The sequence below is a fragment of the Canis aureus genome, chromosome 9 (assembly GCF_053574225.1).
Source record: "Canis aureus isolate CA01 chromosome 9, VMU_Caureus_v.1.0, whole genome shotgun sequence".
Taxonomy (NCBI): Eukaryota; Metazoa; Chordata; class Mammalia; order Carnivora; family Canidae; genus Canis; species Canis aureus.
The window spans coordinates 16,286,707-16,302,152 of NC_135619.1; positions in this window are offsets into that span (position 1 = coordinate 16,286,707).

The following is a 15,446-nucleotide window of genomic DNA, read 5'->3' on the forward strand; positions in this document are numbered from 1 at the left end:
TATACAAGATCACGTCATCTGCAAACTGTGTTTTACTTCTTCCTTTCTGATTGGATGCTTTTTATTTATTTATTTTTCTTACCATCTCTGACTGGAACTTCCAGTACTATTTTAAATAGGAGTGGCAAGAGTGGACATCCTTGTCTTGTTCCTGATTTTAGAGGAAAAGCTTCAGCTTTTCACTGCTGAAAATGATGTAGCTGTGGTTTGTCATATTTATTATGCCTTTATTATGTTTAGGTACCTTATACCTTATTTGTGAAAGTTTTTATCATGAAAGGATATTGAATTTTGTCTAATGCTTTTCGCTTTTCCCTATCTATTAAGATATCATATGGTTTTTATCCGTCTTTATGTTAATATCACATGTACTGATTGGCATATGTTGAACCATCCTTGATTTCCAGAGAAAAATCTTACTTTATCATGGTGTATGATCCTTGTAATGTGCTGTTGATTTGGTTTGCTAGTATTCTGATGAGGATTTTCATATCTATGCTCATCAGGGATATTGGCCTATAGTTTTCTTGTAGTGTCCTTGTTTGTCTTTAGTATCAGAGTAAGGCTGGCCATGTGAAATGTTTAGAAATAGTTCCTTCTCTCCAATTTTTTGCAAAAGTTTGAGAAAGACTGCTATTAATTTTTCTATAAATGTTTGGTAGAATTCACCAGTAAAGCCAGGTGGTCTTAATTTTTTCTTTGTTGGGAAACTTTTTATTACTGATTCAATCTCCTTATTCATTATTGGTCTGTTCAGATTTTCTGTATCTTCATGATTCAGTGTTGGTAGGTTATACATTTCTAGGAATGTAGTCATTTCCTCTAGGTTATCTTCTAGGATTTTTGGTGTATAATTCTTACAGTGATTTCTAACAATCCTTTGCATTTTTGTGGCAAAAGTTATAATGTCTCCTCTTTTTTTTCTTACTTTATTTATATGAGTCTTCTTTTTTTTTCTTGGCTAGTCTAGCTAAAGGTTTGTCAACTTTATTTCTCTTTTCAAAAAAAAAAACCAACTCTCCGTTTTGTTCTTTTCTAATTTTTTTTATTGTTTTTTTAGTCTCTATTTCATGTTGTTTCTACTCTGATCTTTGTTATTTCTGCGGTTAACTTAAGGCTTAGTTTGTTCTCTCCGCCCCCCTTTCCGTAGTTCCCTGAGGTTATTTAAGATCTTTCTTTTTCTTAATTTGGTGCTTATCACTGTAATCATAGCTCTTAGAACTGCTTTTTCTGCTTCCTTCAAGTTTTTGGTATGTTGTGTTTCCATTTTCCTTTGTTTCAAGATATTTTAAATTTCCCTTTCGATTGCTTCTTTGATCCATTGGTTTTTCTCTTTAATTTCCACATATTTGTGAATTTTCTGAGTTTTCTCTTGTTATTGATTTCAAGTTTCTTATGTGGTCAGAAAAGATACTTGAGAACTTACAGATATTTCCTGAAGAACACTTACACATGCATCTGAATACCTACCTCAGATTCTGCTTTTGGAAAAATGGCCTAAGACAAATAAGCACAAGGTCCATATCAGGACTATCAGGGCCAATGTGTATTTATCTCAACACCCAAATGTTAGGTGAGTTGTTGAAAGCCATTGGAAAGAAGAGAAGACTCAAGCCAACACTAAGGAAGTAGGATAAAAAGTAGAAGATAGATCTTGGTCATTTAGTTTAAACTATGGCTATGGTAGGCCAGATCTATGAGTGGTTATTTAGCTTGTGTGAGACAATAAATTCTCTTTTTATAATATAAGTCAATTAACCTGGAATTTGTTGCTTGTAAGAAAAATTATCCTGATGGATATACTGGGGTCACCCGAGAAGGTGACTCTGAAATGACATTTAGACTGAGATTTAAAGCATGAGAGTCAACTTTGCAAAGAGGCAAGAAAAGGTAAGGAGAAAAATAACCAATGCAGAGGTTATTCAGTGGGAATTTAACAACATAGAGGCCAATGTGAACAAGGTGGAAAGAAGTAGGACGCAAGATTGGGAAGAAAAGCAGAGACATCATATGCATGGCTTATGCAAGAAAGATGCATAGAACTCTAGTAAGCAAATCCACACTCAAAGAATTAAGACCATGTCTTAGCATTAAAAAAAATAATGAATAATTCTACATTTAGAGAGTGTAGGTAAAAATTTTATGTTTAAAATACATGTATTGGGACACCTGAGTGACTCAGTCGGTTAAGTAGCTGCCTTTGGCTCAAGCCATGATCCCAGGAATACATATCTATCATTTTTTATGATTCCCCATTTTAAAATTTTCAATTAAGCTACTACCCATTGCAGATCTCATCAAATCAGAGCATTGTTGTTACCCTATCCTATCATATGGATGTACTATAATCTATTAGCCTCACTGATTTTTGCCAGTGTTTCACTTAATTAATAGTTCTGTAGTGAATGGCCTTATATATACACTTTTGTAGTTATTAGAATAAACCTGTAGTTTTATAAACACAGAATTTCTGAATCACATTTCCATTTTAAATAAGTTGTTCCTAAAAGTACCAATTTATACTCCATTCATAGGAAACCTTACTGGACATTTTATCAATCAAAAAATACATTTTCCAGGGCACCTGTGTAGCTCAGCTGATTAGGCAGATGCCTTTGGCTCAGGTCATGACCCCAGAGTCCTGGGATCCTGCCATCTTAGGTTCTCTGCTCAGTGGGGACTCTGATTCTCCCTCTCCCCCTGTCCTCCCCCTGTTTGTTGTCTCTTTCTCTCTCTCTCAAATAAATGGATAAAATCTTAAAACTACATAAATAAAAAATAAAATAAAAAATACATTTTCCAATCAGAGAGGCCAAAAAAATGCTTTCATTTACATTTAATTATTGAAGTGTTATTTTTATTTATCTATTGGCCATTTGTAGTTCTTTTATTATAAATCCCCAATTCGTGTCTCTTTAAACTTCTGTTGAGTTCTTTATCTTTCTATAGACTTGTAAAAGTTCTTTGAATATTATGAGTATCACTCCTTTATTTCTCATATGTGGTTTAAATATTTCTCCCATTGTCATTGGTGTTTGACTTTGGTTATGGTGTGTTTTAGATTTTTATGTAGTGAAAATCACTCTTTTAAAAATGCCTCTAGTTTATTTTTTCATGCGTGGAAAAGCCTTTATACAGGAATATCTGGGAAATAATGCAGGTTCAGTTCCAGACCACTGCGATAAAGCAAATATCACAACAAAGTGAGTCAAATGAATTTTGTGGTTTTCCAGTAAATGTAAAAGTTATGTTTACACTATACTGTAGTCTGTTAAGTGTGCACTAGCATTATGTATTAAAAACAATGCACATACCTTAATTTAAAAATAATTTCTTTAAAAAATAAATAAAAAATACTTTCTTAGTAAAAAATGATAACCATCATCTGAGCTTTCAGTGAATTGTAATATTTTTGCTTGTGGAAGTTCTTGCCTCAATGTTGATGATCACCAACTAATCAGGTAGTGGTTGCTGAAGGATAGAGTGGCTATGGCAATTTCTTAAAATAATACAATAATGAAGCTTGCCAAATTGACCCTTTCACCAACGATTTCTCTATAACATACGATGCTGTCTGATTGCATTTTACTCACGGTAGAACTTCTTTCAAAATTAGAATCCCCTCAAACCCTGCCACTGTTTTCTCAATCAAGTTTATAGAATATTCTAAATCATTTGTTGTCATTTCAACAATCTTCACAGCATCTTCACCAAGAGTAGATTCTACCTCAAGAAACTACTTTCTTTGCTCATCCATAAGAAACAACTTCTCATTTGCTAAACTGTATCACAAGATTACAGCAATCCAGTCACATCTTTAGGCACCCCTTCTGGTTCTAGTTCTCTTGCTATTTCTAGCACATCTGCAATTACTTACTCCGCTGAAGTCTCGAGCCCTTCAAAGTTATCCACGAGGCTTAGAATCAGCCCTTCCAAATTCCTGTTAATGTTGCTATTTTGACCTTTTCTCATGAATCACAAATGGCATCTAGAATGGTAATTCCCTTCCAGAAGGTTTTCAATTTACTATCCCCGGATCCTTCAGATGAATCACTATCTATGGCAGCTATACCCTAATGAAATGTATTTCTTAAATAATAAAGAGTTGAAAATCAAAATGATTGCTTGATCCATAGGCCTGCCTGTTAGCAGGCACAAAAACAACATTAATCTCATTGTACATCTCCATTAGAGCTCTGGAGTGATCAAGTGCCTTGTCAATGAGCAGTAAGATTCTGAAAGAAATCTTTTTTCTGAGCAGTAGGTCTCAACAGTAGGCTTCAAATATTCAATAAACCATGTTGTAAACAGATGTGCTGTCAACCCGGCTTTGTTGTTATTCATAGAGCAAAGGCAAAATAGATTTAGCATAATTCTTAAGGACTCTAGGATTTTCAGAGTGATAAATGAGCACTGGCCTCAACTTAACATCACCAACTCCATTAGCCCCTACTAAGAGAGTCAGCCTGTCCTTTAAAGTTTTAAATCCAGGCATTGACTTCTCCTCTTTAACTATGAAAGTCCTAAATGGCATCTTCTTCCAATGAAAGGCTCTTTCACCTACATTGAAAATCTGTTGTTTAATGTAGCTACCTTCATTAATTATCTTAGCCACATCTTCTGGATAACTTGAGGCTTCACCTTGCACTTTTATGTTAAAGAGATGGCTTATTTCCTTAAACCTCATGAATCAACCTCTGCTAGTCTCAAATTTTTCTTTTGCAGTGTATTCACCTCTCTCAGTCTCCATAGAGTTAAAGATTTGGGTTAAATTAATGTTGTGACTGGTTTGATCTTCTGTCCAGACCACTCAAACTTTCTATCAGCTATAAGATGTTTCATCATTCCTGTGTTCACAGTGTAGCACTTTTAATTTCATTCAGGAACTTTTCCTTTGTATTTACAGTTTGGCTAACAGGCACAAGAGGCCTAGTTTTCAGCCTGTGTTGGCTTTTGATATGCCTTCCTCACTAAGCTTAGTCATTTCTAGATTTTGAAACACATATGACTCTCCCTTTCACTTAAACACTTAGAGGCCATTGTAGGGTTCTTAATTGGTCTAATTCTAATAAAATTTATCTCAGGAAATAGGCCTAAGGAGAGAGAGAGATGGGGGAATAGTTGGTCAGTGGAAAAGTCAGAACACACTCACATTTATTAAGTTTTCCAATGCACACAGGAGTGATTCATGGCACTCAAACAATTACAATAGTAACATCAAAGATCGCTGATCACAGATTACTGTAACAAATACAATAATAATGAAAAAGTTGAAATATTGTGAGAAATACCAAAATGTGACACAGAGATATGAAATGCTTGTTGGAAAAATGATGCTGGTATAGTTACTGAAAGCATAGTTGCCACAGACCTTCAATTTAAAAAAAAAAAACAAAAAAACAAAAAAACAGTATTCACAAAACACAATACAATGAAGTGCAATAAACTAAGGTTGCCTGTGTTTAAAATTAGAAAACCTGTCACTTATCTTTTCTCTAATATACATGGTTTAGTTCCTTACATTTAAATCCATTTGGAATTAATTTCATGTGAAGAGTGAGGTAAGGATTAGTTTAACTTATTTTCCAGAAGTCTTGCCAGTCGTCTCACTATAATTCATTGAGGAATCTGTATTTTCCCCTACCAATTTGAAATGAGGCTATTATCAAATATTATTTATTTTTATATTTAGGTATATTTCTACTCTCACCATTCAGTTTCATTAATGTATCTATTTCTACATCAGTACTAACCTGTTTTAACTACTGCAACAAAAATGCTTGCCGTATACCTGCCTTTCCTTGGCTATTCTCATTGCCAAGTTTCAATAGTTATTTATTTGTTTTATCCCCCTAGTGAACTTAAGTTCCTGTAGAGCAGGAACTGTTGCTTAAGCATTTTTATAGCCTTGACAACTTGGCTGAGTATTTATTTTTCTTAGCAGCTTTCCATCTTGCGTCCCTACCCCACAGTGTCTTGCACAAAGTAATCACTCAGCAAACATTTATTAAATTGTAAGTGTTAAAGTAGGAAGAACAAGATGTCCCAAGATGAGAGACAGAAATCAAAAAAGTGAATTCAGGAAAGCCTAAGCAGACAGCCCCAATGGTAGTAATGTAAGACAACTGGGATGAAAAGCAGCCCAAACAGGATGTCAGTCTGTTCACAAAAGCACCAGTTTTGTTGGTGTCAGTGAATCAGCTCTGGTGCTTGATCAAGTGCTCTGGTCAACAGATCTTGATGACTGAAGGAATGACTGCCTTTGTCATCCAATTCTGTAATGGATGAAGAACTGACTACCCATTACCTCTTGCATTTCCTGAAAAATGGCTGTCACTGTAAAGTACTGTGACTTGACATACACGTACCTCATCATTCTGAGGAGCTCTCTCCCTCTCAAAGTAGCCCCCTATGTGTTGATGAATTGCCTGTGTTAGGAAGCTGTATATTTATTCCAATGATTCTGCCATAGTCCACAAAGTTTTATTGGCACTACCCTCAGAGCCTAGAGATAATCCACATGTAAGAGGATTTGGGGTAAAGCTGCCAGCTGAGAGTTAAACTCCCAAAACTAACACAGAATCATCATTTTCCAAAATTTGCATCCTTCTTAAATTGTTAAAATTTCATATTTCCAGTCACATGGAGAGTCTGGTTCGGGAGGTCGTAGTGGGTTTGAATATGTATGTCTAACGAGAGCCCTCAGTGATTATCGGTTTGGGAACCACTAACATAATGGATTAGATTAATCTAGATAGAAATGGGTTGTACAAGAGACTAAGGAAACACAGGAGTCCAATTAAGTTAATTAGGGTGTATCCTTAAGACAAGAATGTAACTAAAGAAAACCAACCTAATTATTTACACGGAGATCTAGTTTAAAAAATGAAACAAAAAACCTGTGCTGATAGAAGAGTATGTGTCAGACCCGAGGCTAAAATAGAAATCAGAAAAATGTGTCAGTATTATTAAAATGAAAGAATGAATGAATACACAGACCAGCCAAAGCAAATTTTCGGCTCTCCTTCAATAAGGGAATTTCGGAAAAGTTCCGACATGGCAGTTGCTAGAATTAAGTGTGCGACTGAACAAGATGACACCGTTAAAATATAAAAATCATCTAAATGTAGATGCTTCAACATGGATTACCTTTGAAAAGACCTATTAGAAGTCACATTACATAGCACTGACAATAGCTCAGTTTGTGACTTTGGGCAAGCTGCTTACCTCTCGGGGCCTGATTCCTGCCTCTGAAATAGGATTAGATTGTTTCTGAGTCTAGGTTATCTGTAATTCTCCTACAGGCCTCAAATTCTTTGGTTCTATGACATAAACATCTCTTACCTGATGCATGCACAGGGATCCCCGCTGCTGACATGGGCCCAGAATCTTGCAGCCTCGCTTCTTCTAGTGCTTCCCTAAGATAAGACCTGTGACAACCTGAGGATTCAGACAGAGACAAATTGCTGCAGAACACTCAGTCTCCTCTACAGATCACTGTCCCATCTCTGAAGGGGTTTCTAGTCTGTGTTCCGGTAATATGCCTTGGTCTCACATCATTCCTCCTTTCCAAAAGGCGTTGTCCTGTAACTGCTGGTTGAAGGCAAATGATCTTCTATCATCTTTCCAGGGCCTCTGTTCACTGATAGTTATCTAAGCAAAGACATTTGTCATTAAGAGCCTCTAAAACAATGTTACTATGAAAATGTGTCACAAAGCTATGAAAAAGAGAGAATTATGTCCTTTATTTTATTTTCTAAGGATTTTATGTTTAAGTAATCCTTACATCCAATGTGGGACTCAAGCCTACAACCCCAAGATTAAGAGTCATCTGCTCTACCAACTGAGCCAGCCAGGTGCCCCAAGAATTATGTCTTTTAAAAAAGTAGATAGAAATTGGGGCACTTGGGTAGCTCAGTTGGCTAAGTGACCAACTCTTGATCTCAGCTCAGGTCTTGATCTCAGGGTCATGAGTTCAAGTCCTACACTGGGCTCCACACTGGACATGGAGCCTAGTTAAGTAAATAAGCAAATAAACAATGAATAAATTAGATATAAATAAAGATAGAGATAGGAACAATGATAGAGGTAGAGATCTTTCTATATTAGGGCTATCAACCTAATGCCCCCAATATACACAGAACCCTGAGAAACTGAAGAATAAATGACTAAAAATCACATAGCTAAAGATGTGAACCATGTACCAAAAAGACATAAAAACAAACCATTCTAAACATTTAGAAATTGTTCAATTTCAAAATAATAAGAGAAATACAAATTAAAACAATGCTGCAAAAACTTTTTGTTCTTATCAGGTTGTCAAAACTTAAAAGCCTTGACAAAACATTCTGCTGGAAAGACATAGAGGAAATAGTTACTCTCCTATATTACTAGTGGAAATGCAAAATGGCACACACTCGTGAGTGTGGGAATTCAGCAATATCTAACTAAATTACGTGTATGTTTACCTTTTGACCCAGCAACCCCCCTTTTATGACTTTACCCTGAAACTATACCTTTACTATAATAATAGACGTAACAGCAAAAATAATTGAATAAGGTGTAGCACATCCATTTAATGGAATACTGTATAGCTATTAAACAGAATAAGGGAGATTTCTATGAAATGATATGGAGTGATTTACAGAATATAGATTTAGGTTTAAAAAATGTGAAGTACAAAGAGTATAGATGGTATGTTACCTTTTGTGCAAGAAAATAATGGTGAAATAAGAATATGTATATTCATCTACATATTTTTGCAAAAAGAAACACAGCAAGAATAAATGAGAAATTAATGAATTTGATTATCCAGAGGATAAAAACAGGGTATAAAGGGATAAAGAAACACTACACATTCTTGGAATATCCTTTTTAGGTATCATTTTTGCTTTTGCAAGTATGTTACTGTTCTATTTACTCAAAAACATAAAATTAAACCAACAAGAATGGAGGTGGATGAAAGATCTAAAATTGGATACAAAAAGAAACCAAAGAGTCTTACTCTATTTCAAATAAATAACCTAAGCACACTGAAGAAAAGTAAATTAAGCCAAATTACTTTTGAACATAGTGCTTTGCTTATATAACCTTGATCTAAAATCTAAAACAGCTACTAATACTGAATTCCGCTTTAGTATGTACATTTTTCTCACTGGTAGGGATGCATGATTCTGAAATTATTTTCTGTGTGTTGTAGGATGGAGCAAATGAATAAATATTTTGAGGATGTGGGGAACCAGGTTACTCACTTTTGGAGAAGACATACAAAATGGAGGGGGTAGGCTTTAAAGAGTCCTGCATTGTTAGATTGAAATTGGATATGGTATGGATTTCTAGTTTTTATGCATATATAAATATAGAAATAAACATGATTATTTGTGTATCTGTGAATGTTTGGGTACAGTATGAATTTATAGTTTTTAATATGTTTATTGGACATAGAAATAGCTGTGTGCATCTGTTTCTTAGGTCTGCCTGCTGGTAGGGCCTAAAAGCTGTGACACTCCAGTAGCATCCAAATCTGGGTTTCTAGATACCATTCCCCACTCGAAGGAACCAGGGCTCCCTAGAGAAACAAGTGATTCCAGGGCTCAGGCAGAGAAAGTACAAGATGAGTCAGTCTCCACTATCTTTTGTCAGAAACTAAATAAGTGCTCAACAAATGGTGAGACATGTCAAAAGAACACAAGAACCAGGTTAAAAGGTGCATCCACTGGTCAAATCTGGGAAAGTTTGAGCATCAAAATTAATAATTATAGTAACAAACAATAATCATTGAACAAAAAAAGAACTTGTTAGTCCATACTTAGAACTAATGATACCAGGGATCCCTGGGTGGCGCAGCGGTTTGGCGCCTGCCTTTGGCCCAGGGCGCGATCCTGGAGACCCGGGATCGAATCCCACGTCGGGCTTCCGGTGCATGGAGCCTGCTTCTCCCTCTGCTTGTGTCTCTGCCTCTCTCTCTCTCACTGTGTGCCTATCATAAATAAATAAAAAATAAAAAAATAAAAAAAAATAATAAAAAAAAAGAACTAATGATACCAGTAAGTCTCCCTTAGCACAGCATGCCAACTAATAAATGTAGAAAAAATGATGGAGTTAGAAAATCAACATTTTGGGATGCCTGGGTGTCTCAGCGGTTGAGCGTCTGCCTTCGGCTCAGGTCTTGATCCCGGGGTTCCGGGATCGAGTCCCACATCGGGCTCCCTGCATGGAGCCTGCTTCTCCTTCTGCCTGTGTCTCTGCCTCTCTCTGTGTGTCTCTCATGAATAAATAAATAAAATATTTTTAAAAATAAAATCAACATTTTGCAGCTATTATAATAATAGATTCAGATAAGGCTCGTTAATGAATGGTAAAACTAGTATAAAATTTGACGAGAAACAGTTTATTTATGAAGCCTCAAAACATCTCACTACAAATTATTAATTACAAAGGTGAAAGTAGTAAATTTGCAGGAGAGAAATGTGGCACCCTAACCAAGTAATCAAAGTTAACATCATCAATAATGGACCAAACTGACACAGAGTGCTTCCTCACAGAACACACTGAGAAGGACACAGTATCACTTAGGTAGGATTCCTGCCAAAAAGGCATGACCTAAATCTAACCATGAAGGAACATTAGACAAACCTATATTGAGAACTATTCTCAAAAATATATGGCCTGTTATCCTCATTAAAAAAAAAAAAAAAAAAAGTCAATGACATAAAAGGCAGAGAAAGCTGAGGAATCATTCCAGACTATGCAAACTAAAAAGCTATATAAGTAAATATAATACTTAATCCTGTATTGGCTTATGGGCCAGAAAAGCAAAATTGCTAAAAGGGATATAACTGTGAAATTTGATAAGCTCTGCAGGTTAGATGAGAGTATTATGTCAATTTCAAAATTTCCTGATCTGATATTGGAACTGCAGTTGTGTAAACAAATATCATTATTCTTAGGAAATATACACTGAAGTATTCAGGAGTAAAGAAGCATGATGTGTGCAACACACTCTGAAAGAGTTCAGAGAATGATAAAATATCAACAACTGGTGAATTTGAGGAAAGGAATAAGGAGGGTTTTTTTAATCTACTCATACAACTATTCTGTAAGCTTAAAATTAGTTCCAAATGAAAAGAAGGAAGGCAAGGGAAATGGGCAAAGGGTAGGGAAGGGAAGTAGAGGGAAGGGAAGAGAAGCAAGCAAGCAAACAAGCAAGCAAGCAAGCAAGCTTCAATTGTACTTCAATTCAAAAAAAAAAAAAAAAAGAAAAAGGAATTCTAGTCTCCTATCTCAAAGTCCTCTGGCCTCTGTCTATGAGGTCAACAGTTGGTCCATTAATGTGTGTCCCTCCCACAAGGGAAAAGCGAGTGTCAAATGTTCAACTCATAGCTATGACCCCAAACTATTCATGACTGTTTTATTATAAAAAAAAAGATAGCAGGAAAAATAACTTTTAAAAAATACAGCCCCAAGAACCTTCTGCATGTGTGGCCAAACTTGTTTTCTAGCTAAAAATCTCAGGAAGCTTACTCAGAGTTCCCCACAGAGCACAGACCACAAGTTATGAATCAGAACTAGACTTGTACCCCTGCTTTGTGACTTAATAGCTACTTAATTTTCTGAGCCTCAGTGTCCTCTTCTGTCAAATGGACATAACTGTGCCTACATCATACAACTGTGAAAAAAGATTAAGCAAAATAATATATACATACATAATGACACATGTATAGCCCCTAAATTATGCTAAATTATTTCAGTTTATCTTTTTTGTTCTCTTTTCCTTTCCCACAAATGACAAGAGTGTACCTGATAGTATAAATATCTTTAGGATTACAACCAATACTCAAACATGAAAGGTAAAATTTTTTAAATTTTCAAGTTAATCAGTGGCAAATAGATTAATTAATATCTATCAACAGGTAAATTAGCCAGCACTGCAGGCCCAAATCAGAAGAAAGATTTGGATAACGGTCTAACTGGTAACCAGAAGGTCAGCTGTGAAAACAGCCCCGTGTGCAGGGCACAGACAAGGACTCCCTTGTTATCACTGTGGCTATTAAAAAGGTGCTCAGCATCAACTTCAGTGCCCAGACAGGCATTCAGACCTTACAACCGTATCCCAGCCAAAACTCTTGGCCAAAAGCAACACCAACTTGCTTGAGATGGTAAAAGCTACCTGTCGACTCTGGAATGTTTAGAAATAGAGAGAGAATGAAATAAACCAAACCATGCTACTAATAGTTCATTCATGCATTTAGGAATGATCTGTGTACATTTTATATTTGAAGTATTTGAAGTGTCTAAGAGATTTTAGGGAATTTGATAGATTCAGCCTTTGATTCTAATTTGAAATGTATAACTGAGCAATTTATTTTAGACTTAGATTTTCAGTTAAAAGACAAAGAGAATTATGCAAAGTTTGTAGGCAAAACTGGAATACATATGATTAGCTTGAGATGGACCACATTCATTAACTTAATTAGCTTTATTAGAGCTGGGAAGACTTTGGCGGGCAGGTTGGGCAGTAGAAGGGCTTTAAATAATCAGATACACTCACTTTATAAATGCAGTTTAAGATGTTCAAGGGAATTTTAAAAATTGAGATGTAAAAAGGACAGATGGGGAAATTTGTTCAGTTCAGCTACTCAATCAAATTATAGGTAAATATCTCTCTGGGTTATTTTTTATTTTGATTATGATTATTTTTATTTTTAAAATAAAAATTATAATTTGAACTTAAAAGCTTAAGGAAAACTCATTTTATTTTTACATTTTAACTTTTCTAAATTGAATATTAATTCTACAATCTCAAGGTTCAAATCACATTTTATATACACAAAAAACATATTGCACAGAAACTAAGTAACTCACCTGGACAGTGCCAATTTTAGGTCGATGACCACTTAGATCTCTACTTTATTTTGCTTCCTAGGAAACTCTATTTTGTCCCTAATAGGTACCTAGCACAGCTCTAAGCACTCCACATCTACCACTACTCACTTAACCTAAAAACCCCTGAAAGCTTAGAAGTAGAAGAATAGCAGAGAAGAATAAAAGTGTTGTGTGGGTTACCCCCATCTAGGGAAGAAGAAAAAAGAACAACAAAGAAACAAGAAAAAGAGAAAGGAAAGAGAGAGGGAGGAAGAGAGGGAGGGAGGGAGAGAGGGAGAGAGGAAACTTCAACTATAATTTAAAAAGAAAAAAAACATCAGAAAGGATGAATACCTACTATTTACTTTGATGTGGATGGAACTGGAGGGTATTATGCTGACTGAATAAGTCAACTGGAGAAAGGCAATTATCATATATGGTTTCAGTCATATGTGGAATAAAAGAAATAGTGAAAGAGACTCTAAAGGAAAGGAGGGAAACTGATCAGGAAAAAATCACAGAGGAAGACAAACCATGAGAGACTCCTAACTCTGGGAAACAAACAAAAGGTTGCAGAAGGGGAGGCAGGTCGGGGGATGGGGTGCCTGGGTGACAGGCACTAAGGAGGGCACTTGATGGGATGAGCACTGGGTGTTTAATATATGCTGGCAAATTGAATTTAAATAAAATATTTTTTATTTTTTTTTATTATTTTTTTATTTTTTTTTTTAAATGGTAGCCACGAGAGGGGCAATATTTCCTAATCACAGGAATTCTAACATAGGTCATGCTATTTATTGTAGAACCTCATGACGACTACAGGTGAATGGGCCTCCTGTCTTACTGTTTTCTGAGAAACTCGTGGTTTTACCGTTGTGGTGTGCTACGTTTCTTATGTGAGTAGTAACTGCAGGATTTTTTTTTTTAATTTATTTATGATAGTCACACACACAGAGAGAGAGAGAGAGGCAGAGGGAGAAGCAGGCTCCATGCACCGGGAGCCCGACGTGGGATTCGATCCCGGGTCTCCAGGATCGCGCCCTGGGCCAAAGGCAGGCGCCAAACCGCTGCGCCACCCAGGGATCCCATAAAATATTTTTTAAAAAAGAATTCTAATCTCCCTCTTGAAGCCTTTGGCCTCTGTCTATGAGGTCACCAGATGGTCCACTCATGTGTGATTCTTCCCAAAGGGGAAGATCAAGTGTCAAATGTTAAAAAATTCTAGGAAAGGGGCGCCTGGGTGGCTCAGTTGGCTAAGCATCCAATTCTTGATTTCAGCTCAGGTCATAATCTCAAGGTCATGGGATTGAACTCCACATCAGGCTCTATGCTGGGTGTATAGACTGCCTAAGATTCTCTCTCTCCTCTCCCTTGGCCCCTCCCCTCCCCAACTCGGGCACACTCTAAAAAATTCTAGGAAAAATTCCTATGTCAATGTTATAAGGTAGCTCAGTTATAATATGCAATCCCCTGTGATACACCTATTCATGTATTCATTCACTCTGGCAACTAATATCAAGTTCTTACTGTGTGTCAGGCTAGAGCTTGGGGAATTGCTTGTAGGGGAGCAAGCCTGGAGACCAGTTAGGAGGCTGAGGTGATGACCCAAGAGGAAGTGATGGTGCCTGACGAAGGGTGGTGGCAATGGAGATGTTGACAAAAGAACAGACTGAAGAGTTATTTAGAAGTTGGAATCGGTATGACTTATTGGGAAGCAGGATGTTAGGGATAGGTGGTATCTTTCCATGGATCCTCAAAAAGCAAGGCCTGAGACCAGAGTGAAGGTCATAACAATATATTTGGTAGATGCAAGCCCAAGTAAGTGAGAATGAAGCAAAGTGAAGTGAATGAGGACAGCTGTGCTATAACACAGTATGCTGCATTGCCACCCTGACTCCTGTTTCATGACAGGATGCAAAAAGAGACAGCAGGTTTCTTAATACGCATGTGTATTTGGCACGCAAGCCTCCTCAGAAGGGCTCCAAAGAACAAAGAACAAACAGACTTTGAAGTAATCCACAAAGGAGAGAAAGGATAACTCTCACAAGTTATCTTCTATCTTCCATTTACCAAGATAAAGAACCCTAAGGCACGAGTGAGTAAAAGTAATGAGTTAAATATGAGTATGTTTCATTGGCTTTTGTGAAATGTCCAGATGAAAATGGCCAATAGACAACTGAATGTAGGTGGAGTCTGGAGCTGAAGAGAAAGCCAGGTTATAGAAGGCTGGGTAAGCAGTATGCACTAGGCTATGCCACCCAGAAATCCCCTAAAGGAATGAAGCACTCTTTCTCCCAGCTGCCAGGACTGTTGCCCGCTGGTGGCCCATGGCCAGATCCTTCTCCAAGAATTATCTTTTATCAAAGAAAGCTGCCTTGCCCAAGTGTATATACCTGCCGTGTGCATCCAATGACACGTTGATGTGGGGTTACAAAGGCCTGTCCCCTTTGCCTCAGTTCAGATCATCTCTGAAAGGCCATGCCTTTCTAGAGTTCCCTAGATTTGGATGATGCCACTGTTGTATCTCCATTGCCAATCCTGATTCCTTTATCCCACACTCGAGGTGATTTCTAGAGCACCTG